Source organism: Giraffa tippelskirchi, chromosome 8 (genome assembly GCF_054371585.1).
Source record: "Giraffa tippelskirchi isolate mGirTip1 chromosome 8, T2T-mGirTip1v1.2.pri, whole genome shotgun sequence".
In the NCBI taxonomy this organism is placed as follows: domain Eukaryota; kingdom Metazoa; phylum Chordata; class Mammalia; order Artiodactyla; family Giraffidae; genus Giraffa; species Giraffa tippelskirchi.
Window position 1 is genome coordinate 23,693,013 of NC_137282.1, and position 26,053 is coordinate 23,719,065.

The following is a 26,053-nucleotide window of genomic DNA, read 5'->3' on the forward strand; positions in this document are numbered from 1 at the left end:
TGTGGACCCTACTTCCCAAAGCCTACAAACTGTAGAAGTTCCTATTTTAGAGTAACAGAAGCTCATGGAATATAAGAATATGTTTGTCAATAATTACAAGGAAGAGTCTTGACAATATCTCATTTCAAGCATTAGCATTTTTCAGCTCCTCCACAATTCAAAAAAGTAATCATTAGGGCTAATAAAGGTTCTATTAAAGCCTTGTAATGCTGTAGGATGTTTGCTGGGTTAAGAAGCACAAAACCAAAGCTCCCCTAAGCCGTAAGTCTAAAAGAGGATGCCACCAATTAAAGAACAGAGCAAATAGGTCAAGTGTGATCTACAATTCTTTTTTTGACACTTCAGTAAAAAACTGAGCCCAGTAAAAATCTTTCCCCTTTAAAAAAGAAGTTAAGTATTTATATTCAAAATAAACTGTGAAAAGGAGGCATAGAGCAGATTTATGAAGGTACTCTCATCTAAAATTTAAAAAATTAAAGAATTGTCAACTTTCTCTCCTTCAGTAAGATACAAAAGATATGTTGTCCATGAGACAGGAACAGAAAAAAATGTATAGAATGGAGCATTTATTAAAAAGAGTGCAAATAGCAGGTAAACTTATATTCTAGGAAATAAGGTACTTTTATAGTGGATTTATAAACTCAATTCTCTCAACAGCTGCATGAAATTGACACTCCTCCTCCTAGCTTTGGAGATGTATAAAGTGAAGAATAGACAATTTAGGTAACTTGTCTAAGATTGTACAAAAGTGAGTTGACAGAACTAGGATTTGAACCCAGAGATTCTGGCTCTAAAAGCCAAACACTTAACATGAGATCACTTTTTCCATCAGAGAGATGTAAATAGGACTTTGGAGTTGAGGCACATGAAAACAGATTCCCAAAAAACTAAGATGTCCAGAGCAAAATTAAAACCCTCATAAGATTAGAACTGAATCTCCATAAAACTAAGAAATAATACTCTTTGACTTCTGTTCAGTGTTTAATAAATGCCAAACATTGTTCTATATGCTTTCATTTATTAATGCATGTAATCTTCACAATAGTACTACAAGGTGTGTATTACTGCTATCCTTATTCCACAGTTAAGGAATCAAAGCAACACAGAAGAGAAGTAAATTGCCAAAGACTACACAGCTGGTAAATGGGACGATTTGAATCAAAGATGGTCTATATCCCAGGCCTAAGTATATACTCACTATGTATTATAATATAAGTAAAATGTAAATACTGAATTTCCGGAATTTGGAAGGCAAGAATTCCTCTAATTTCATTATTATAAATTGGATTTACTTAATTTTCTTGAAGTATTGTTTTAAATTTCAATTATAATCTTACTTTTTTAGTTTATTTTTACATCCTTTTGATCTATTACTAGAAAGCACAGTCTTAAGAAAAACACATATTTATAGAACAGAAGAATATATTTATAAATTAAATATTCTTTAAAATAAAACAATTCTTTTCTAAGTGGAGGGGAAGTTCATGGTTGTAACTCTAATCTCCCCTCTTACTGAATTCAATCTAAACAAGATAATCACTCATTGTTTTCGATATTAGAAACACTGTTTTCTGACATTTCTCAGAATTTTTACCTACTTTTTAGCAAAATAAACCATTGATTTAGTAATCGATGACCAAACTTCTAGTGATTTAGGATCCATTTGTCAATAGAAGTTTTAGTGAGTATATTGCTAAATGTATTTTTTATCCAAATCACTCTCAGATCCACAAGGATATGCTCAGCTTATTTGGGGGTTGGGGGGTGATATTTCATTATTTTCTTTTTTATTTTGAGACTGTGATTATTGAGAAATCCCAACAAATTCCCAATATGTAGAAAAGTAGGTAACTTTAGATGGCAATTCCCTTAGATAAAGATTGTTCTGATAGGAAAAACTGCTGACAGTTATCATGGGATAATCACTCCCAGACAGATGGATTCAAGAATAGATTCTAGTGTTTTCCAGGCAAAGCCATTTTTGAAAACAAGAAGCCCAACTATTCTTATCCAAAGATAGTTTCCTAAAGAATTTGTTTTTAATCTCACATGGTTTATTGTTTCAGAAAATGATTTACATTTTTATCAAAGTAGAGCTAAGAAATGAGCATTCATTAACTGTCTGCTTATGAACAAAAACTATCATTCAAAAACAAAACAAAGATTAGATGAAAGCACAACTAAATGAAAACAATGTAGTTTGACTCAGAATGTCCAGACTGGTTCCTGTTTAGCTCTATTTCTGGCAGAGAGAATATCTGAAAGAATCTCAGATATTGTATAGGTCCCTGGGAAACAAAGGATGCTTTTGACCATAGAAATCATATGCTTTTATTCTTAATTAATTTAATATTTTGTTAAGAAGTGTATCCCCCTTTTCAGGAAAGGGACAAGATTTAACTTACAATTAACTTTTATAATCTTCTGAAATAACCCTGTAGCTTCTCTCTGAGTAACTGATTATTCACATGAGGAATTCCTCCAACCCTCATTCTATTGTGTGCTACTGAGGAGTATTGTGGTCACGTGGAAACATGAAACTACCTCCTTCCATGGCTATAAGAACAACAGCATAGCCCACACCTGAAGGGAGTATTCCCTTTCCTGAGTCAAATCCTCCCTCAAACACTATGTAAATTTCCAATTATTAATAAACGTTATACATTCTTTACATTCTTTTTGACATTCAATTTGTGCTTTAGCCCTTTGAAAATCTTGAAGAGAAAATTTTTTTGTTGTTTGCCTCATGCGCTGGGTTTCATTTCCACTGAAGCTCCATTAACAGGAGGCGAGCTGCTGAATGGTTTTGGAAGTAGCTTTGTGAAAGCTAACTTTTCAGCTGAGAGAAATCTCCCTGGGGATATCACAGAGACACAGAGCTTTAATAGCATTTTGTTTTTCTCAGCACATCTCCAGATTTTAACGTGTCTGAATTTAATGCACTAGAAACAAGCATATGTTGTCTTAACTAAAATCTCCTCTTGTATCTAAAAAATCTACCACAAAAACACTAGCTACTTGATATGTTTATATATAAGGAGAGAAAAACTAAAATAATAAGCAAACACATTATCATAGCACAATCTGCAAAAGCAGAAGGCTGTTGCTCTCTTATGGCAAATAATATTTCATGGATATTTCTGAGCATTTATTGGTTTTTTGTCTTTGTTTGCCTCTGCAGATCAAATTCTACAGAGGTATGTTCAAACAAAATAAAATATTACCGAATTCATCTTTGCCAGTTAATTCTTTATCCAAATGCTATAAGATTAATGCTATAAGCCATTTATAAAAATAGATCACCCAGGAACGTTTCTTTGAATCATCTCATAATCTAAAATTTCAGTAACAATGATTATGAATGGTTAGTAATAATAACTCTTCCTAGAAATGATGCTAAGACTTTTTCTCTACCCAGTCAATTCACTATATCAATTTTGTATAAATTTTTCACTCTTTTAAAGTTCCTATAATATAGATTCAAAAAGTGTCAAATTTCAAAAGTTTTCTTTTCATTATAGCTAGACTTTAAGTGAATTCCAAAAATTAAGGCACAGATATAAATCAGCACACATAAATAACATATTTAATTTGCTATGCCATTTAATATTAGAGAAATAAAATTTAGCTTTTAAGGAAAAAATTTGCTATTATTTTTAATTCATCTGTTGCTTTGCTCAGAAATTTACTTAGTTTCTGCTTTTGGACATATATTTACTGAATTCTAGCAACATGGTATGTACTATGTCCGACACTTTTAAATGATAGAAAATGTATATTCCCTTCTCAAGTAATTCACAATCTTTTGAGAGTGACAATATAACCACATACAACATAAGACAGATTTGATGTACTATATTATAAAAACCATATAAACTTTGCATGCAAGATAGCAGACTGGGCAAATACAAGCTCCTATTCTTCTCCATTTTCACTTTAAATAAAAATAGTGGTGTATTCATACAAAGCAATACTGCTGTTGCTGCTGCTAAGTTGCTTCAGTTGTGTCTGACTCTGTGCGACCCCATAGACGGTAGCCCACCAGGCTCCGCTGTCCCTGGGATTCTCCAGGCAAGAACACTGGAGTGGGTTGCCATTTCCTTCTCCAATGCATGAAAGTGAAAAGTGAAAGTGAAGTCGCTCATTTGTGTCCAACTCTTCGGGACCCCATGGACTGCAGCCTACCAGGCTCCTCCTTCCATGGGATTTTTCCAGGCAAGAGTACTGGAGTGGGTTGCCATTGCCTTCTCCAACAATGCAATACTACACAGAAGTAAAAAAGAAAACTATTGATATATACAACAAAGGTGAGTCTTACAAGCATTGTTTGGAGTGAAAGAAGCCAGTTACAAAAAATTATGCAATCTATGATTCCATTTATACAAAGTTCAAGAAGAGATGAAACTAGTCTCTAATGGTAGAAATCAGAAATGTGGTTAGAACACTTGAAATGTGAAAAGTTATTTTAATTAATTTAAATTTCAATAGCTGCATGTGACTAGTAGCTACTGTATTGAACATTACAGGGATAGGAGACACATCTGAGGATACCTAGAATATACAGAGAAAAGATAAAAATATAAAATATTTAAGAAAAACAAGACTCATGAAGGATGTAGTCAGTACTTTCAGTGTTTATCTAACGGGAGTTAGGTAAAGTAAAAGGGAAGAAATAACTAAAAGAAAACACAGCATACAATTAATCAGAATAGACAAAAAGACACTGGTCATCAGACAAAAAGGGTCCAACCATTTAATAAAATGGTTAATAAAAAGGGTTCATATCCTTTTTTAATTTTCAGAACACTAACACTATAGAAAAAGTGCCTGAAACTACCGACAAGAGAAATCAGAGTAACTACAATGGAATGAAAACATGACCTGTATCATATTTCTCTGCTTTAACACTTGCTTTCAGACTATAAAGCATCAATGAATAAAAAACAACTGAGGAAAAATAAAGAACTAAGTAAAAAACTGACTTCAAGTTCCAAATTCTATATACCCAGACACATTATAAATCAATGATGAGGCACAATAAAGAAATTTCCAGACAAAAAATAATTTAAAGTTTATCTCCCATGAACTCCATTTGAAATAGTTAGTTCAAGATATATTACAACAGACTTGGGTAAGCAACTAGTCTGCAATCCACTTGATTATCAAATCTGGAGGACAGGCTTGAGAGTGAATGAAGTCAGGTGATCTGGTCCAATCGCAATGTAGACATATGAATAGGACTCTTCCTTGTAAACAAGCTAACAGTTCTCATTACAGAATCCTTATTTCAGGAATGCTTTGAGTGAGAGGTTCCTATTTAAAATTGTTTATGAACATAAAATTCATGGATTCATAAGACATGGCTACCTCAAAAATACCACATACCTTTTGTAACTACCCAAACCTAAAATGCACTAATTAAAATTTTCTTTAGGGGTGCATCACCCTCTTTAATTCTGTGTCTGTTTTCTGATATGTCCTTACAAGAAACCATAAGGTATGTTCCTTATTGTTCAGTTATTTAGGGCCCATGCCTGACCATACAGCAAAGCCTTTGATCAAATCACAACAGTCTTTGAGAATCCCAACACTCCCCTAAAGGCACAAGCTTAACCCTTTCTCTGCTTTAAAAAATAAAAAAAAAATGCACAGCTACCCTTGTGCAAATTTGCACTTAACTTTTTCATCGAGGTTTTACAAAATAGCAATATGCCCTTCAGTCTGAATCCTAAGTCTAGAAACTCCTTTCGATGACCAGAGAAATACCTTTTCCCTGGCTGGAAGAGAGTATCCTAAGATTCAGACCACAGAGTTTGTATGTAGAGCTCTATATTTGGTCCTACATATTTGGTCAGTGAGGCAACTGCTAACATAAGCTTATAATCTTTCTGAACCCCTGCCCCTTAGCATTCTTCTAATCTACCATTTCTACCTTCTAAGTGAGCTTGGTTGTGCTGTACTCTCCCTGTTTGCATGTCTCTTTGCTATCGTTCAATGAATTATCTGTATTTGTGTTCTCGGAATTTTCTGATGCTTCTCAGTAGAAGGAATGGTTTCAAAGCAATACTGGACAGCGATCTCACTTTCCTCTCTTAAATGGCAAATAACAACTCAGGCAATTTTTGAGCCAAACCATAAGAGAACTTCACTGAACAACACTATTCAGTTTCTGAAAATCCCTGCAATCTGCATATGCACTGGTTATGGCCACTCCAAGTACTGTCTGAGAAGGTGGATTGCAAGCATTTAGTAAAAATGTCTGTTCCAACACCCTTGATGGATCTTCAATACTTGTTTCTGCTAAAGCCACAGTCAAATTCAAATTTCTTTCTGGTGAATTTGTGGATTGGGTCAATAGGATTGATGGATAAATATGATTCCACTAAAACCTAAATCGCCCTGCTGGTTTCCAAGTTTCTTGTCTATTATCGGTGAATGGGAATGCTAATAATTTATTACTCACAGTAGTAGGACTACCTCTGGTTGCTCCAGTTCATGTAATTCTTAGTAATTTCACAGGTTGGACTGGACCTTACATTTCAGCTGGTTTATCAGTCAACCTCTGATTTTCATCTGGGTGACTCTGATCTTTAATTCGTTTTGATTCTCTTTCTCTAAAGAGGTGATTATTATGAGATCATCACTGTGGCACAATGACTGATTTTTTAACTCTAAGCCCCTCAGAAGAATATGGCAATATGCTGGCAAATTTTTAAAATGTCTGTCTCAAAGCAGTGAATGAATATTGATTAACATTCCACAAGAGTACATATTGCGGTTGCTACATTTCCAAATTGGAATGGCCATACTGGCATAGCATCACCCTTGATCCGCACTTCCCTGACAGTTTTTACAATATCAGTTACAACTGAAGCTATCAAACATATCAGTTCAGTTCAGTCACTCAGTCGTGTCCGACTCTTTGAGACCCCATGAATAGCAGGACGCCAGGCCTCTCTCTCCATCACCAACTCCCGGAGTCTACCCAAACCCATGTCCATCGAATATAATCTCATTTAATCCTTGATACTGTAAACCTCCAGGAACCATTTGTTTTAGGCATTGGCCAGATGAGACTTTTTAAAGGGGAGTTCAGTTCAGTTCAGTTGCTCAGTTGTGTCTGACTCTTTGCAACCCATGAACTGCAGCACACCAGGCCTCCCTGTCCATCACCAACACCCAGAGTTTACCCAAACTCATGTCCATAGAGTTGGTGATGCCATCTCACTATCTCATCTTCTGTCGTCCTCTTCTCCTCCCGCCTTCAATCTTTCCCAACAACAGGGTCTTTTCAAATGAGTCAGCTCTTTGCATCAGGTGGCCAAAATACTGGAGTTTCAGCTTCACCATCAGTCCTTCCAATGAACACCCAGGACTGATCTCCCTTAGGATGGACTGGTTGGATCTCCTTGCAGTCCAAGGGACTCTCAAGAGTCTTCTCCAACACCACAGTTCAAAAGCATCAATTCTTCTGAGCTCAGCCCTCTTTATAGTCCAAATCTTACATCCATACATGACCACCGGAAAAACCATAGCCTTGACTAGATGGACCTTTGTTGGCAAAGTAATGTCTCTGCTTTTTAATATGCTGTCTAGGTTGGTCATAACTTTCCTTCCAAGGAGCAAGCGTCTTTTAATTTCATGGCTGCAATCACCATCTGCAGTGATTTTGGAGCCCCCAAAAATAAAGTCAGCCACTGTTTCCACTGTTTCCCCATCTATCTGCCATGAAGTGATGGGACCGGATGCCATGATCTTAATTTTCTGAATGTTGAGTTTTAAGCCAACTTTTTCACTCTTCTCTTTCACTTTCATCTAGAGGCTCTTTAGTTCTTCACTTTCTGCCATAAGGGTGGTGTCATCTGCCTATCAGAGGTTATTGATATTTCTACTGGCAATCTTGATTCCAGCTTGTGCTTCCTCCAGCCCAGCGTTTCTCATGATGTACTCTTCATGTAAGTTAAATAAGCAGGGTGACAATATACAGCCTTGACGTACTCTTTGGGGGACTCAAAACTCCCATTTTGACCATTTCCTTACTCAGAACAACAATCTTCTGTTGTCTTCATGGGATTCTGTATATATTGTAAACTACAAAAGAGGTTGGAGAAGGCAATGGCACCCCACTCCAGTACTCTTGCTTGGAAAATCCCATGGATGGAGGAGCCTGGTAGGCTACAGTCCATGGGGTCACTATGAGTCGGACACAACTGAGCGACTTCACTTTCACTTTTCACTTTCATGCACTGGAGAAGGAAATGGCAACCCACTCCAGCATTCTTGCCTGGAGAATCCCAGGGATGGCGGAGACTGGTGGGCTGCCGTCTATGGGGTCGCACAGAGTCGGACACGACTGAAGAGAATTAGCAGCAGCAGCAGCAGCACAAAAGAGGTCTCCAACCACATTTTCTAAGTTGAAACTTACCCGTAACCTGATTTCTTATGCCTTTTAGAGCCGCATCTCTATCCTCAATTGGGGATTACTAGACATTTATCTCCCATATCTATCAACCCTAAAAATCTGCACACCACCACTAGGCCACTTCATCCAAACCACTGCAAAATGCCCAAGACTGTTTGGTGTGACACACTGTATTTTCAGTTTTAAGAACATTTTTTTTCATTTAATTCTTAGAAAATTTACCTTGACTTTGTTTTTTTCTCTCTCTCTCAAAAAGTCCTATTATGTGGATGTCTGGGCTTAATCTATTTTCTATACTTCCCTGCTGTTCTATCAAATGTGTTTCCCTCTAGAAAAATATTTCTCTACTATCTTACAACTGAATTTATTCTTCAGCTGTATTTATTTTTATTCAAACCATGTATTATTCTTTTATTTCAACTATTAACTTTTTCATGCCTAGTATTTCTACTTGATTACTTTGTTCATCACATCTTGTTCTTTTTCCATAATGAAATATCTTCCCCCTGTTCCTCTTTGCACACTTATTGTGCATATGTCAAATTATGACTCATGAATTTTAATACTTCTGCTAGCATGTTAACCAATTTATAGTTTTTAACTTTATAATGATACATTACTATAGTTTTTTATTTGAAGAAATATCTGATTATTCTGAAATTATTTTTATTTTTATTAAATTTGGTTTATCTCTGAATCTTACCTGTTCATATGAATTGAGGAAGGGCAGAAGGGAGCCGTGATCAGTACTCTGAGTTCTAGCATAGAGGAAGAGATGGGTCATTCTCACAAGCCAGAATTAGTTACTCTTATTTGGTTTCATCACCTGGAATAACTTTTCAATGCTCTTCTTTCAAACATCAAGGAAATGGTAGTCTTCCTAGATTATCATCCATCTGGCCTGGAATTTTGGAGAGAAATATCTGAAAGAGAGAAATTCAAAGCTGGTCAGTTCTTGTAGTTTTCCCCAATGCTTCACCTTGTCAGGTTTTGCCCTGCCTTGATTTTATCCCTGAGGACACTTCCAGCGGGGGTGTGGGCCCTTTGAGGTCATGGCTTTCAGAGGTTTCAAAAACCATTGCCAAATTCTGCAGCAAGAAGGCAGGCAAGTGGGAAGGGGCACAAGGACACTCCAATTCACACAGTGCCGAGCTGCCTGAGTTAGAAAGGTCAAAGGAATTCCCCAGTAAGGCCCGCTATTCTCAATTATAACCATTCAGTTCCTATCTTAAATCCCCAAATATTTAAGGCACAGAGCCAGTGGCATAACTGTGCATATGTAACATCCAGACTGGATCATTCTTAACAGACTCCTCTTCTATAAAACACAGAAATATCAGTAATAACAGGAAATGAAACTATACAGGAAATACTAATAACATGACATTTCAAAAGAGAGAAAGACACTGCTTCAATAATCTCTTTTTATTTTTTTCAAATGCTTCTTTGTTGAACTTCTTTGGGTCAATGTCATCTAGTGTTGGTATAGGAATTCAACTTTAAATTCCTTTACGAGATTCAAAATAATTATGAATCAGTTGCTGGTTCATGTAAATAGTACGAAAATCATTTAGTTGTTTTTCAAGTAATTTTTCCCTTTCTATTCTATTTATTCATTTGTACTTGTATTAGTGCTGATTAAGGAGCCTAGTATATTTATGACTGAGTATATGCCTTTATTAGAAACCATGAAAATAGGATAATATATTCAATATCTCTTCACTGAGAACAAGCCTAAAGTAGAGGAGATAAAGAATGCCATTAGCCAAATAGAAACTGCCTTAAAGATATAACATCCAAGGGCATGATGATGGCAGCATACTATGAAACTCTAATTTGTTAGTGACCCAATTTGGTGATAGGGCTTGAGTTCATAGTGGTATGTGTTACAATAGAATAATTCAAATTATAGTAAAAAAAAAAACAGAGAGTGACATCAGAAAATTGCTGAAATTATTTGTTTAAACTTTTTTTTCCAATCCAGAGAGATATAATTTATCATGAAGTGAGTGGAATAATATTTGACAATAAGAAGAACTGCTGGAAATAGATTATGTTAAATTGCTGTGTTACAGTATTTCACTTTCTTGCATTAGCTACCGGTTTATTTGCCAAATTCAAGCCATGTGCCATTTCCTTTACTGTTTAGCCTGCAAAATTTAGGTTTTGACTAAAAATGCAGTAACAAAAAGAAATTAAAAAAACACTGGTATTACTTCATGTGGTAAAATTATGTCTAGAAATAAATATATTATACATTCAAATTTGCTGTATTTATTCTAATTGACCCTAACATCCTATTACAGTGCTATTTGCAGAGAATGTAAAGATTCATTGTGAATTCAAACATAAAGAAATCATGAATGACTGTCTGGCTCTAGTGATTCATTATTAAACAAGAACATCTCCGCTGCTACTAGCCTTGAACAATCAATCACAATAGAGCTGCTCTACAACCAATGAATTGCCTTTAATTATGAATCATTTTATCTATACTATAGCCTGACCACCTTCTAGGTTGTCTCTTCAGCCGGTTGACTTGACTTAGCCAGTGAATGATTACAGAAGTGACAGGAGTCACTTCCATGCACAATGTGAAGAGGCTACTCATGTTTCCTCTTTCTCTTTGGCTTCTCTGCTGTAAGAGTAGCACCAACCCATAAGAACCTGCTCAACAGCCTGGATTCTGGACTCAACATACTAAAGATATTGAGTTCTGGCTGATCTTTAATCGACACTTAATATGAGCAAGAAAACTTCATTGGCGTATTTCCGGTTTTCAGTTGCTGCAGCATAACTAAGCCTTAGGTGAACAACTAAATTTACACTTAAAGTGAAAGTCACTCAGTCATGTCTGACTCTGCAACCATGCATGGAATTCTCCCGGCCAGAATACTGGAGTGAGTCGCTGTTCCCTTTTCCAGGGAAACTTCCCAACCCAGAGTTCGAACCCAGGTCTCCCGTATTCTAAGTGGATTCTTTACCAGCTGAGTCACCACTTAAAAGTCTAGAAAAAAAAAAAGAAAATCAAAATCTTGGCAGTAAGTAACCATGTCAGATATTTTGAAGAGGTAGGGTTACAAGGAATCTTTTCACTTTTTGTTTTTCTGCACTTAACAAAAAATATCTATTTAAAGTTTGATTGAAATCAAAATGGTACTTTAGAAATACTATGAGGTCAAATATCTTTAACATATTCATACCTCTTGATGTTCTAAATTCAGCCCATTGTGGGCAACTAGAACTCTATTGTGAGAAATAACATAACTCTTCCTATATGGACAGATTTCCAACCCTCACACTCTGGATGTATAGCCCTGTCTACTGGCATTACAGTGCCACAGACTCCAGAGCCCTTATTTCCAACTCTGTGTACCACAAATATTTTCATAGATTGAATCAAGATGGTTGGTAGCTTGTAATAGATGTTATGCTAGTAATTGTTTCTGTGACATAAATTATTTTCTGGCACTTAAACTTTACTAACTTATTCTAAGGGTATGTCCTACCCCAGAGCACCATCTCAACTAACAGGACGCTCCCCATAGCAGCTGCAGCCAGGGACCAAGCTCCACTCAGCCTCCTCTCTTCCTCCACTGTACTTCACTCCTAACCTGCTTCCTGCTTCAGCTCCTATAACCACTAGCCTGCTTCTCACAGGTCTAGTCCAGTTTTCCAAGATCACAACACAAAACAGCCTAACTGGCTTTGTTTCTTTTACTCTTAAGTTTTACATATATTTCTTTTGTATTGCATTAATTTGTTTTTACTAGTAAAGCTTAGAAACTCAAAAAAAGAAAAAAGGACAAAAGCATTTAATGAATTTTTTAAGGACTACTATGTCTCAAACGAGTGATATATATCTAAATTTTTAAATATTTAAAATTTTCCATTTTGCTGATTTAGCTATTAGATGAGGTCATCAATTATGACACTATTCTTTAAGAAATCTATCAATACTCACATGTTCTTCTCAAGAAAAATTGATTTAAGCAAAGAAATTTAATATGGTTGTTTAATAAAATATTATTTACTAAAGTTAATAATTAAGAGTAAAATAAAAAAAAAACTAAATTGTCATCTCCAAAGTAAAAATGTTGCAATAACTAAAAATTATGTTCTTAAAAGAAGTTTTAAGAAAATAATGTTCATGATATAATTTTAAATAGAAAATAAATAATTTTAACAGCACAGGTGTGTGTGTGTGTGTGTATATACATATATATATATAACAACTATAATTATTTTAAAAAGAAAAAGGGGGAAGAAACTAATCAGCATTCCAGTTTGGTAGAATTAGGAGTTCTAGTACACAGTTTATAGTTCTAGTCCATAGTTCTATGTACATAGTTCTATTTTTTTTTGCCTGTACATAGTTTTTTTCTTTAGTATTTTCAAAATTTTCAACAAAGACATAACTTGCATAATTATAGAAAAATATATATAAAAAGAATCTCTACAATGTATACAAATTCCAGTTTTCCAAAGCAAATTCAATTCAGTCAATTTTAACAATTTTGAGAAATGAGCTTGGCTACTCTTCTCTGTTAGGTGGTTGAAATAAAAATCCTAAAGCTCTTTCCTGGCAGCACTACCAAATCCCAGCATTAAAGAGGTCAAAGGAGCATATGTTCTCATTCACGGTGTTCAGACTGTGTGTCATAGAGATGAAGTCACTTGCCTAGAGCAAAACTGGAAGTAACTCACAGATGGGAAACAGTGTTGGCCTTCTGACTTCTAATTTAACCTTTTTCCTTGTAAAAGGAATCACATTTTTAGTGTGCACATCACTATGCTTCCTGCCCAACACTTACTTTTAAGGAATGGTTAAATTTGATACTAGAATTTACCTTTCAATAGCCAGGTACAAGTATTCATGTGAGAGATAAAAATGAAAGTGAAATGTGAGAGATAAGGAGTCATTAAAAGCATATTTATTAGGCTCTTAACTTTAGTTCACAGGTGCTATAACCAAGTTTTATAGAACACCATTGAAGTCTTGCATGAAATACACAGGAATCAGCATTTAGAGCTGTTGACATTATAAATTACATCTAACTAAGGTAGATTTAAAACTTAATATTTTAAGAATAAAAAGTATCAAGGGAATTCCCAGGTGGTCTAGTGGTTGGGAGTCTATGCTTCTACTGCAGGGAGCATGGATTCAATCCCTGGTCAGTGAATTAAGATCCCACATGCTTCATGGCACAATCAAAACAAAAAGAACAAAGAGAATTTAGAGTGCCATTAATTAATGATTGTTTTCTTTGCCATAGCTATTGCTCCTTGGATGATACAGTATTAAATTCTGTACATGTTAATTTTTTTCCTTTAATTCTACTATAATACATTTAATTATTTTTATTTCCATTCTTTTGTTGTTGCTTTTCATTAGTTTGTATTTAGACTTTTTATATACCAACTGCAAAGACTAGCAGCCTTAGACTTGGGCAAGCACAAAGCTTCATATAGGATTCAAGCCATCATCATTAATAACTGAAAAGATACATAATAAGTAAGTGACTGAAAAAATAACTTTTATCCTGAATAATATTTTATCTTTCCTTTGCCCAAAAATAAATTTATCCTATTCCACTCAATGGTTCTTTTCCTAAATAAATGGCACCGTGTACCCAATTGCCCAAGCTAGAAACAGAGTCACCACAATTTCCTCACTCCCAAAATCTCATTAGTTATTAGTCTTTTTCTCTGTAACATTTCTCTCCAACTTCAATGCCACCTCCACTTTACTGAATGTCACCATCAGTTTACACCAAAATGATACTGTGGTCTCCAAATAGCCTCTCCACATGTTTTATATTTTTTTCAAAATATTTTTGACAATTCCTCCCTAGAATCTATTACCCACATTTCAGCTAGAGTACATTTTTAAAATATTAATACAAATATGATTCCAAAAAGAAAAACCTGACCCCATATTACTTTTTAGTCACTGTGCTATTTTTATAGACCCTCTTCACTATTTTCATTCACAGAAAAATGCCTCAAGAGCTGGTCACATTCATTCATTCATTCCAAGTGCTCACCTTCCATTCATTGCAAGATTACATATACTTCTATAGTCTGTGAAATTGTGTTATGGCAACCTGAGCAGACTAATACAGGCATTCCCTAAATATTTGCCAGAAATTTTATTTTAGGTATTTTTTATTTGTCTAAAAATCCACCTATTCTGACTGGAGTCTCAACAGTTTCCAGAAATGCATGTATCACACTAGCATTTCACTAGTTATCTCTTTGTTGATAACACTTTTCGATTATTATTATCTCTAATTCCATCTCTGGTAATTTCCCCTAGTTCTGCACTGCTCTGTCCTCTTCCTGAAACACTCATCCATCAGACGTCCACTGGACTCACTTCCTCACTTCAGTCAAGCATTTACTGTTGATAAAATGCGCTCTGTCATCACGGCCCTCCTAGACCATCCTGCTTAGAACTGCCACTGTCAGCCGGCACCCCCTCCCCTTCCCTGCTTACTCTGCATCCGTGTACTCATCATCTTCTAATACCTGCATAGTTTTTTATTTATTCTAAACTTTGTTTCTGCCCACTCGAATTGAAGTTCCTTAAAGGAATGGAGCTTGGTCTGTTGGTTTTTTTCCTACAGCTACTTACCTAGTGCATAGAAGAGCACCTGGCACCGCGTAAGGCTCAATAAAGAACTGTTTCAGTAAGTGCCTGAAGGAGTAAATCCTTCGTTCTGTTTATTTGCATCTTCTCTCTTATTTTCCTCAACTAGTCAATCCACACATGTGTCCTATTTATGAATCTTTAAAGGAAGCAGCATTTTAGGATTTTTTACTCACTTTTTAAAGTTATTCTTATCCAATGTGCTCATTTCTGCCCTTTATCTCTGCTTGCTTGGTGGGGAGAGGGTTCTGTCTCTCCCTCCTTTCACACAAATCTAAGTTAAACACCTAGAGTTACTATTTCCAGCCTCTTTGTTTCCACCGCCATTCTATTATAGAGGAGAGAATAAATCTTTTTCTATTATCATAGATTCTCTTACTAGGGTCCTGAGTATTAGACACAAAAGAAAGATTAACAAGCAAAAAACAAATAAGTTTATTAACATGTGTACACACACCCATGGACCACTCAGTGATGTGTAACTCAAACAAGTGGCAAAAACTTGTGCTTATGTAAGCATCTTAACAAAAGAACAATAAATTTTTAGAGATACAGCAAGACAAAGGAAAAGGATTTTGATCTACTGGGGCAGCAAAATGTAGGAAGGCAAACATATGTGGAAATCAACAGTAGTTAGAGGCTAGTTTTAGCAAGGTTTGTTACACAGAGTCCTCTGATGGTGATCACAAGGCTCAGGACAGTTTGGAGTTTTCTCTGGTAAGGGAGGTGAGTGGGACCCCTAATACAGAGGGGAAGGAGATATCTCTACAAATTTGTATCCTACTTTAAGGCAAATGGGGGCCAGAGAGCTTTTCTAATGTCTGCTTCTCAATTGTCTTAAGCTCAAAATAATCCTATGCCAAATTGGCATCTTTGAGGATGGCATTTTCTGCTATCCATTACTATCTTAAGCATCATCTTTTAATTGCCCAACACAATAAATGCTCTTAGCATCACCCCGGACCTTAACTAACTCAGCCAGCCATTTATTACCAAAAAAAGGTGTATACTATGTAGTGAAGTTTAAAATAGTGCCCTAGAAAACTGTTAAACTGTAGCTGTGTTTTGATTCAAGTTTTTTTTTTAAATACTTCTTTGTCTTTCTTTGGTGAACAACTACTCAAATAATAGTACCCAAGTGGGCTAACAGCTCTAATCAGGCTTGCACTTACTGCTTCTCTTTTCAAATTGACTTGAAGAGGTTGAATTCATTTTACTACATTTAATTATTTAACTGTAGGTTTTCAGCTTACAGGCGTAAAAGGTCAAGTGCTAAATTTGTACTTAAAGAGAGGAGTAATTGAAGTCCTTATATCAAGAAGGGATTCAATGGCTGTTGATGACACATTATTTACATGACTGATGTAGAGAGGAGCTAACGCGCATCTGAGGTAAGGGGCAGCAGCTGTGCTTTCTCTGAGCAGTCCTGAAGAGAGAGCCCACGTCCAAGGTAACAGAAACCCAGATAAGACGGTGGTCACTGAGAAATGATATCAGGGGGCAGACAGACTGAAACTACAGTCATGGACAACTAGCCAATCTGATCACATGGACCACAGCCTTGTCTAACTCAATGAAACTAAGCCATGCCATATGGGGCCACCAAAGATGGACAGGTCATGGTGGAGAGGTCTGACAGAATGTGGTCACTGGAGAAGGGAATGGCAAACCACTTCAGTATTCTTGCCTTGATAACTCCATGAACAGTAGGAAAAGGCAAAAAGATAGGACACTTAAAGGTGAACTCCCCAGGTCAGTAGGTGCCCAATATGCTACTGGAGATCAGTGGAGAGGTAACTCCAGAAAGAATGATGGGATGGAGCCAAAGCAAAAATAACACCCAGTTGTGAATGGGACTGGTAATAGAAGCAAGATTCGATGCTGTAAATAGCCATATTGCATAGGAACCTGGAATGTTAGGTCCATGAATCAGGGCAAATTGGAAGTAGTCAAACAGGAGATGATAAGAATGAACATCGACATTCTAGGAATCAGTGAACTAAGATGGACTGGAATGAGTGAATTTAACTCAGATAATCATTATATCTACTACTCTGGGCAGGAATCCCTTAGAAGAAACGGAGTAGCCATCATAGTCAACAAAAGAGTCCAAAATGCAGTACTTGGATGCAATCTCAAAAATGACAGAATGATCTCTGTTCATTTCTAAGGCAAACCATTCAATATCATGGTAATTCAAGTCTATGCCCTGACCAGTAATGCTGAAGAAGCTAAAGTTGAACAGTTCTATGAAGACTTACAAGACCTTCTAGAACTAACACGCAAAAAAGATGTGCTTTTCATTTTAGGGGACTGGAATGAAAAAGTAGGAAGTCAAGAACACCTGGAGTAACAGGCAAATTTGGCCTTGGAGTACAGAATGAAGCAGGGCAAAGGCTAATAGAGTTCTGCCAAGAGAACGCACTGGTCAGAGCAAATACCCTCTTCCAACAACACAAGAGAAGACTCTACACATGGACATCACCAGATGGTCAACACCGAAATCAGATTGATTATATTATTTGCAGCCAAAGATGGAGAAGCTCTATACAGTCAGCTAAAACAAGACTGGGAGCAGACTGTGGCTCAGATCATGAACTGCTTATTGTCAAATTCAGACTGAAATTGAAGAAAGTGGAGAAATCACTAGACCATTCAGGTATGACCTAAATCAAATCCCTTATGAGTATACAGTAGAAGTGAGAAATAGATTTAAAGGACTAGATCTGATAGACAGAATGCCTGATGAACTATGGATGGAGGTTCATGACATTGTACAGGAGACAGGAATCAAGACCATCCCCAAGAAAAAGAAATGCAAAAAAGCAAAATGGCTGTCTGAGGAGGCCTTACAAATAGCTGTGAAAAGACGAGAAGTGAAAAGCAAAGGAGAAAAGGAAAGATATACCCATTTGAATGCAGAGTTCCAAAGAATAGCAAGGAGAGATAAGAAAGCCTTCCTCAGCGATCAATGCAAAAACATAGAGGAAAACAATAGAATGGGAGAGACTAGAGATCTCTTCAAGAAAATTAGAGATACCAAGGGAACATTTCATGCAAAGATGGGCTCAATAAAGGACAGAAATGGTAGGGACCTAAGAGAAGCAGAAGATATGAAGAAGAGGTGGCAAGAATACACAGAAGAATTGTACAGAAAAGTTCTTCACGACTGAAACAACCATGATGGTGTGATCACTCACCTTGAACCAGACATCCTGGAATGTGAAGTCAAGTGGGCCTTAGGAAGCATCACTACGAACAAAGCTAGTGCAGGTGATGGCATTCCAATTGAGCTATTTCTAATCCTCAAAGATGACACTGTGAAAGTGCTGCAAACAATAGGCCAGCAAATATAGAAAACTCAGCAGTGGCCACAGGACTGGAAAAGGTCAGTTTTCATTCCAATCCCAAAGAAAGGCAATGCCAAAGAATGCTCAATCTACCACACAACTGCACTCATCTCACACGCTAGTAAAGTAATGCTCAACATTCTCCAAGCCAGGCTTCAGCAATACATGAACCGTGAATTTCCAGATGTTCAAGCTGGTTTTAGAAGAGGCAGAGGAACCAGAGATCAAACTGCCAACATCCGCTGGATCATCGAAAAAGCAAGAGAGTTCCAGAAAAACATCTGTTTCTGCTTTATTGACTATGCCAAAGCCTTTGACTGTGTGGATCACAATAAACTGTGGAAAATTCTGAAAGAGATGGGAATACCAGACCACCTGACCTGCGTCTTGAGAAACCTGTATGCAGGTCAGGAAGCAACAGTTAGAACTGGACATGGAACAACAAACTGGTTCCAAATAGGAAAAGGAGTACGTCAAGGCTGTATATTGTCACCCTGCTTATTTAACTTATATGCAGAGTACATCATGAGAAACGCTGGGCTGGATGAAGCACAAGCTGGAATCAAGATTGCCGGGAGGAATATCAATAACCTCAGATATGCAGATGACACCACCCTTATGGCAGAAAGTGAAGAACTAAAGAGCCTCTTGATGAAGGTGAAAGAGGAGAGTGAAAAAGTTGGCTTAAAGCTCAACATTCAGAAAACTAAGATTATGGCATCCGGTCCCATCACTTCATGGCAGATAGATGGGGAAACAGTGGAAACAGTGGCTGACTTTATTTTTTTGGGCTCCAAAATCACTGCAGATGGTGACTGCAGCCATGACATTAAAAGACACTTACTCCTTGGAAGGAAAGTTATGGCCAACCTAGATAGCATGTTAAAAAGCAGAGACATTACTTTGCCAACAAAGGTCCGTCTAGTCAAGGCTATGGTTTTTCCAGTGGTCATGTATGGATGTAAGAGTTGGACTATAAAGAAAGCTGAGCACCGAAGAATTGATGCTTTTGAACTGTGGTGTTGGAGAAGACTCTTGAGAATCCCTTGGACTGCAAGGAGATCCAACCAGTCCATCCTAAGGGAGATTAGTCCTGGGTGTTCATTGCAAGGATTGATGTTGAAGCTGAAACTCCAATACTTTGGCCACCTGATGCAAAGAGCTGACTCATTGGAAAAGACCTTGATGCTGGGAAAGATTGAGAGCAGGAGGAGAAAGGGATGACAGAGGATGAGATGGCTCGATGGCATCACCGACTCCATGGACATGGGTTTGGGTGGACTCAGGGAGCTGGTGATGGACAGGGAGGCCTGGCGTGCAGCGGTTCATGGGGTCGCAAAGGGTCGGACACGACTGAGTGACTGAACTGAACCGATGTTGACTTCTTACCTCAGGATCTGTTCCCTCCTGCTCTGTTGTACTGCCTCAGGAGAGTTCTAGAGCTGAATGTCATACAGATGGAATGAAAACCTCAAAATCCATCCATTTAAAGCATCTTCATTTAAATATCTGTTATAAATCATGCACCTATGTTGCCACAATAGTAATTAACTTAGCTTTATGCTGAGTTTTAATCTTTTTTCTTTAATCAAAATATACCTGTTTTATGGTGGTATGATGCAGAACATAAACTGTCTATTGACAGCTACTTTTACAAACAGACTGTTATTTTTAAGCTCCTCAGTATAGAGTAAAAGAAAGTATGTCTTGCAAAGAGCTGACTCATTGGAAAAGACCTTGATGCTGGGTAGGATTGGGGGCGGGAGGAGAAGGGGATGACAGAGGATGAGATGGTTGGATGGCATAACCGACTCGATAGACATGGGTTTGGGTAGACTCCGGGAGTTGGTGATGGACAGAGAGGTCTGGTGTGCTGCAATTCGTGGGGTCGCAAAGAGTCGGACACGACTGAGCGACTGAACTGAACTGAACTGAACTGAACTGAACTGCTAGAAGTGACTGTAGATTGCAATCACTATTTTTTTTTTTTAAGATATGAAACAGAAAAAAAATGACAAGCAAAAAACTCCATAGAGAAGAATCAGGAATCCCTTCTGGAGATTAAGAACATTGAGTTTCAGTCCAGTTTCCATCATTTAATGTTGGCCTACCCAGGGGAAGGCACAGTTCTCTAAGCTCTTACATTAGTTTTTTTTAAAAAATGCACATACGATTAAGTGATTAGCAAGACAAAATGAGTGGCAGAGAACTTTTTTTAAACTATTTAAACATAGTGACATATCTTATTGGTGAACCCATTTAATTTTAATCTTGTGAGGTAAATAGTATTAACTTCCCCATTTTAAGATGAGAAACTATTTTATAGAGAGGAAACCTTTCCCAAGATACCATAATTGATAGGAAGGAGAGTCATGATTCAAAACCAGGATGACTGGTTTCAAATCCAGGTTCTTAACCACTTAGATGCTACAGCCTATAGATTTGTAATACGGAAGAACAAATCCGACTCCATATTGGATCTGTTCCTTTTACTTTAACCTTTGTATCTATTGCTTTTGCTGTAAGTTAATCACTACACACAAGTTACCTACAGCTTACAGTATACACAGTGAAAGCTGTATACATAGTGTCTCCATAGGAACACTGCTTCCCATGCCTGAGTGTTAGGCTAAAGTATCTTTAAGCTCACAAGAAACTTACTGACCACATCCACCTTGGAGCAGCTTCAGGAAAGAAACTGACACATCTCCCTGTAGTTTGGCTGGAATCAGGAAATATTTGCAGCAAGTTATTGCTGTTTTTACCTCCTAACCTTCCCCTCTTTTCTGTATAAAAGAAACTAGCATCCAAACCTGGGTAAGACGGTTCTTTGGGACACAAGTCCACCTTTCTTCTCAGTCTTCTAGCTTTCTGAATAAAGTCTCTATTATTTGCCCCAACAATTATCTCTCAATTTCTGGCCTGTAGTGCAGCCAGCAGTATGAACTTGGACTTGGTAATAGATAGGGGAAGTTTCTTAGGGAAAGAACTAAAAACACAGGTGTTGGTATTTTAACCGTGACTTCTGTTCTATCCTTTGAACTATAGCCATTTCATCTCCAGGATTATGACATTCACCTTTCTGGCTTTCATTTATTTCATTTTCCTAACCTATATGTCTCACATCTCACTCTCCCCCCTTATAAAACTCCCCTCTCTCCTGGTGGGAAAACTACAAACCATAGTTTTCTTGAACACATTAGGGACCTGAGGTCTCCAGGTAATCAAGTAACTTGAATACCAGACAGACAAGCTCCTTCAGGGAGGGATGAACAGATCCTTTAACAAACCCAAAAACCTGTCAAGCAAAGTATGCTCAGCCTCACTGGAAATTGGAGCACTGCAAGATGCAACAAAACATATTGTAGGGAACTTACTCAGAGGCCCAGAGAGTATTTATTATTATTTTAAGATGAAAACGTTTGAGATTCAACAAGTGCAAAAAAAACCGCCTCAGAGCTTCCCTTACCTGGCTAAAAGCAGGACTTTCTGAAAAATGAGGACAGCACAGATTCCCTTATGGGACAGTTTCTACTCCAAGAGAGAGGCCAAGAGTAAATTTACCATAAATCCCCTCTTCAGAAGGGTTTTATGACCCTGAAGCAGATGGAAAGACCATACACACCTGTACAGACAAACATTACCACAAACATTCTTTTCTGACACTCGTTCTCCTAAAGAAAGCTATTTTTCATCCTATAAAAGTTATTTCTCCCTCACTAGATTAGGTTTAAAGCCTTTAACTTTAACCATTTAAAGAGCCAACTACTTCTTTTGTTGGCTTCCTTGTGCATATGAATAAATCTTCTTCTGTGGTTCGTCCTTGTCAGTTTCATTCCACAGGCCTCAGCTACTAAATTTGTGAAGGCAGAGAAAAAGTTTCTTTTCCTCTAAAGAATGTTATAGCACCTTATACCCATAAGATTGGCAAACATCATAAAATTGACTAATAACAAACATGGGCAGAGACGTGTGAGAGAGAAGCCTTCATGCACTACTGCTGGGAGTAGAGCCCAGCTGGCAGGGCTTACACTGTTGACAGAGATTCTCTCCTTGACCAAACTCTCCTCAGGTTGCTTTGACCCTCTGCTCCCCAAGTCCCAACTTTGGGCTTCAGTCTCTGTTCCTGTAGACTCCAGGTTTAGCAAGAATTCAGTCAAGTCACTTTAGACTGAGTCTCCCACCCTTGATGTATGACCGAATTCCTCATCCTCTGTCATGCCCCGAGGTGATATCTGAGCCCCCTGACCTGTCTTCAGCAAGAATTCTGTTACATCTGTTCGCCCCTACATCTGTTTAGCAAAGAATTACTCTACACTCTAAGTAATTTTCCACCCACCAAACCCCCAATCTGTTTCTTGTCATAAATTCCCACTTTTCCTTGTATTCAGAGTAGAGCCCGTGAAAATAAAGGACACCTAATTTAAAATTGACTTGCTCTCACATATTACTATCATTCACCACAATTCACAAGACTTCATCAGGAAGAAAGAAAATTTCCTTAAGACCCATCAACAAGCTGCTTATATCCTGGAATCAATAAAGAACTACCACAGCCTCCCCAAGTTCCTCCTAAAACCCTAATGAAAGTTGACTTTCCCTTTATCTTCTCCATCTGAGGGTCAGCACATTTTGCATGTCCAGAGTTGCAGTTTTTCTGCTATACCTAAATTAATTTATTTTGCTTATAAAATAATTGGCTCTTTTGTTTTCTAAGCTTGACAAGTTGAAACTGCTTCCCCTACTGCAAAACCCCACTGTAGTAGACCCCTGAATAAAGTCTGCCTTACTATCCTGAAAAAATGTCATATTAATTTCTTCTTTGATAGTATTGTAGGGGAGCAAATGTTGCCATCCCAAAACATCCTTTGGTATGCAGATTATTTTGAGCTAAAAACTAGGCCCAAAAGATTCAGGAAGAAACTCTGACCTTCCCCCTAACTGATGATAAAAATTTAGAGGGTCTGTTCCAGGAACAGAGCTATTGCTAATGAGCAAAGTGTTTGTTCCCTGACAAGTAGAGATGCCAATCCCATGGAACTGGCTTTCAAAAAGAGAAAAAAGGTTCTACTGCTCAGTTGACATGGAGACAGGAGGCCCAAACCTGTCTCCCCAGTCTGGTCAAACTTTTATGACCTTTTACTTACCTAGGAGAGTAATACATCGATGTTCTGGGTGGGGAGGGTTTCGATGGAAGGGCTTTGGAGCTTGGGCTATTTATGGTTAAGGAACAGTAAAGGGGCTCCAGCATCAGATCTTCCCGGACAACAGGCTCTTTACTTCTGAAAGGGTTCTGGCATTCAGGTTCCAGATCATGTCCCGTTCCTCTGGTTCTGTGGTGGGAGGAGAAACCTTGGTATATACATATAATATCTAAAACTTTACCTCTTTAGATTTATTAACTTTTTGAATATAGTGTATGATTACTTTTTAAAAATATTTTATGGACAGTTTAAAAGAGGCTAATTCTTTTTTTTCCTGGAGTTTGTTCTTTGTTTTTAACTTTAAACTTTTTATTTTGTATTGAGGTATAGCTAATTAACAATGTTGTGGTAGTTTCAGGTGAATAGTGAAGGGACTCAGCAATACATGTACCCATTCTCCCCCAAACACCTATCTTCCAGGCTGGCTCATAACACAGAGTAGAGATCCTTGTACTATACAATAGGTCCTTGGTGGTTATCCATTTTGAATATAGCAGTGTGTATGTGACCTTCCCAAACTCCCTAACTATCCCTTAACCCACCCCAGCAACCATAAGTTTGTTTTCTAAGTCTGTGAATCTCTTTCTCTTTTTTAAGTAAGCTCATTTGTATCATTTCTTTTTAGATTCTGGATATAATATATGTCATATGGCATCCCTCCTCTGTTTGACTTAATTCATTCAGTATGACACTCTAGGTCCATGCATGTTGCTGCAAATGGCATTATTCTTTTTAATGGATGAGTAATATTCCCTTGTATATACATGTACCAAATGTTTATCCATTCTTCTGTTAATGGACATTTAGCATGCCTTCATGTCTTGTCTATTGTAAACAGTGCTGCAATGAACATTGGGGTCCAGGTATCCTTTCAAACCTTGTGTTTCTCCAGATACGTGCCCAAGAATGGGATTATAGGATCATATGGTAGTTCTATTTTTAGGTTTTTAAGGAACTTCCATACTGTTCTCCATAGTGGCTGTACAAATTTACATTTCTACAAACAGTGTACTAGGGGTCCCTTCTCTCTACACCAAGAGGCTAATTCTTGCAAACAATTTAGTTTGGTATATAGTTTAAAGTCAAATACATAGTTTAATATCACAGTTCTCAATCTACTATTCTCCTTTTTGATCCTACCAAAAAAACACTTTGCATTATAGTTTATCTAATTTCATTTTTATCTCTTTCTCCTTATTTTATATCTTTCAATACTCTGATTTTCCTTTATTTACTAAGATTCAGGACTGATATTTTGGTTAAAAACTTCACTTATTATCATGAATAATTCTTTTTGATTTTAGCCTATAATTCTGTTGTCATTCTGCTTTCTGTTTGATTTTCTTTTTATTTTTGTATGTCTGTTTTAAATTTATTTTCTTGTTATTTTGCATATTAGGAAAGTAATGCAACTCTTCTGCATTTGAAAAGACAAAGAATTGCTTAAATCTGTATATTAATTATCCAGAAGCTAAGAGAGGAAGTAGATGCACTGAGTTGAAGCTCTGCCTCCTAAGCTCAGAAAGTCATCTAGCTGGTGTTGATTGAAATAAAGAGGTAAACAGACAAGCAAAAAGAAAAAAGGGAGTTTAGTCAGGAATAGCAGAGAAATTGCAACTCAGGACAAGCAAATAATAGTAAGCTACAGGCAAGTCCACTGAATTAGTATTTATGTGCAGGAAATGTAAAGAGGCAGCAAGGGTTCAGTTAGAGTCAGCAAAATCCCTAACAAAAGGAGACCAGCTTTGAAAACGTCCCAGGCAGAGAAAATGAGCCCAGTCACACAAAGTTCAACTCAGTCCACTTTCTGACACAACTCAACCTGGGTCATCTTCTGTTCATGCCTCTCACAAAACTTCCCAAGGTTGATATAAGAAAACCTTCCACTATCCAAGAAAACTGTGACATCAACAATTTCCTGTAAATCAGGAATTTACAAGAAATCAGTCTGAGTCCCTAAGTTCTGTCTTCCTAAGGGCACATATGTGAGATTCTCCATCTTACATCTTCTCATTCTATTCAAGATAGAAATTCTTTCAAACTGGCACCTATTAATCTTAGACTGGATATCGTTTCCTGCTGACTATCAATTAGTAACATAACTGATGGTTGCATTTCACAGGCAATAATATACAACTTGTGAAGTCTGGACATCTACAAGGAATTTTTATCTACAAATAACCCTTCAAAACTTATTGCAGATATAAATCTGACAACTGAATTTTTATTTTTCAACATGAATCAGGATTTATATTCTCTGTTTCTTCATTCAAAGACTTTAAAAACATTTGCAGCCTCCAGTTATATCATAAAAGTTCCCAAATTACAATGTGACTTAGAATCCAACTTTTCACAATACCTGATTAACAAAATCTTACCTTGGAAACTTTTCTTGCTAGATCTGCTAATTAAAATCCCACATATT

General features: G+C 37.1%; 1 protein-coding gene across 7 annotated transcripts in view; it reads right to left on the reverse strand.

Moving 5' to 3' along the window:
• MSR1 (macrophage scavenger receptor 1) overlaps nucleotides 1-26,053 on the reverse strand; it is a 681,840-nt gene that overhangs the window by 385,954 nt on the left and 269,833 nt on the right. For 4 of the 7 annotated variants that reach the window (XM_081521514.1, XM_081521507.1, XM_081521515.1 and 1 more), the window contains exon 3: nucleotides 9,126-9,345. The gene's annotated coding sequence lies outside the window, so the exon portion shown is untranslated. Of the gene's footprint in view, nucleotides 1-9,125; nucleotides 9,346-23,571; nucleotides 23,758-26,053 lie in introns of all 7 variants that reach the window. The other 3 variants (XM_081521505.1, XM_081521506.1, XM_081521508.1) reach the window with 1 other exon arrangement.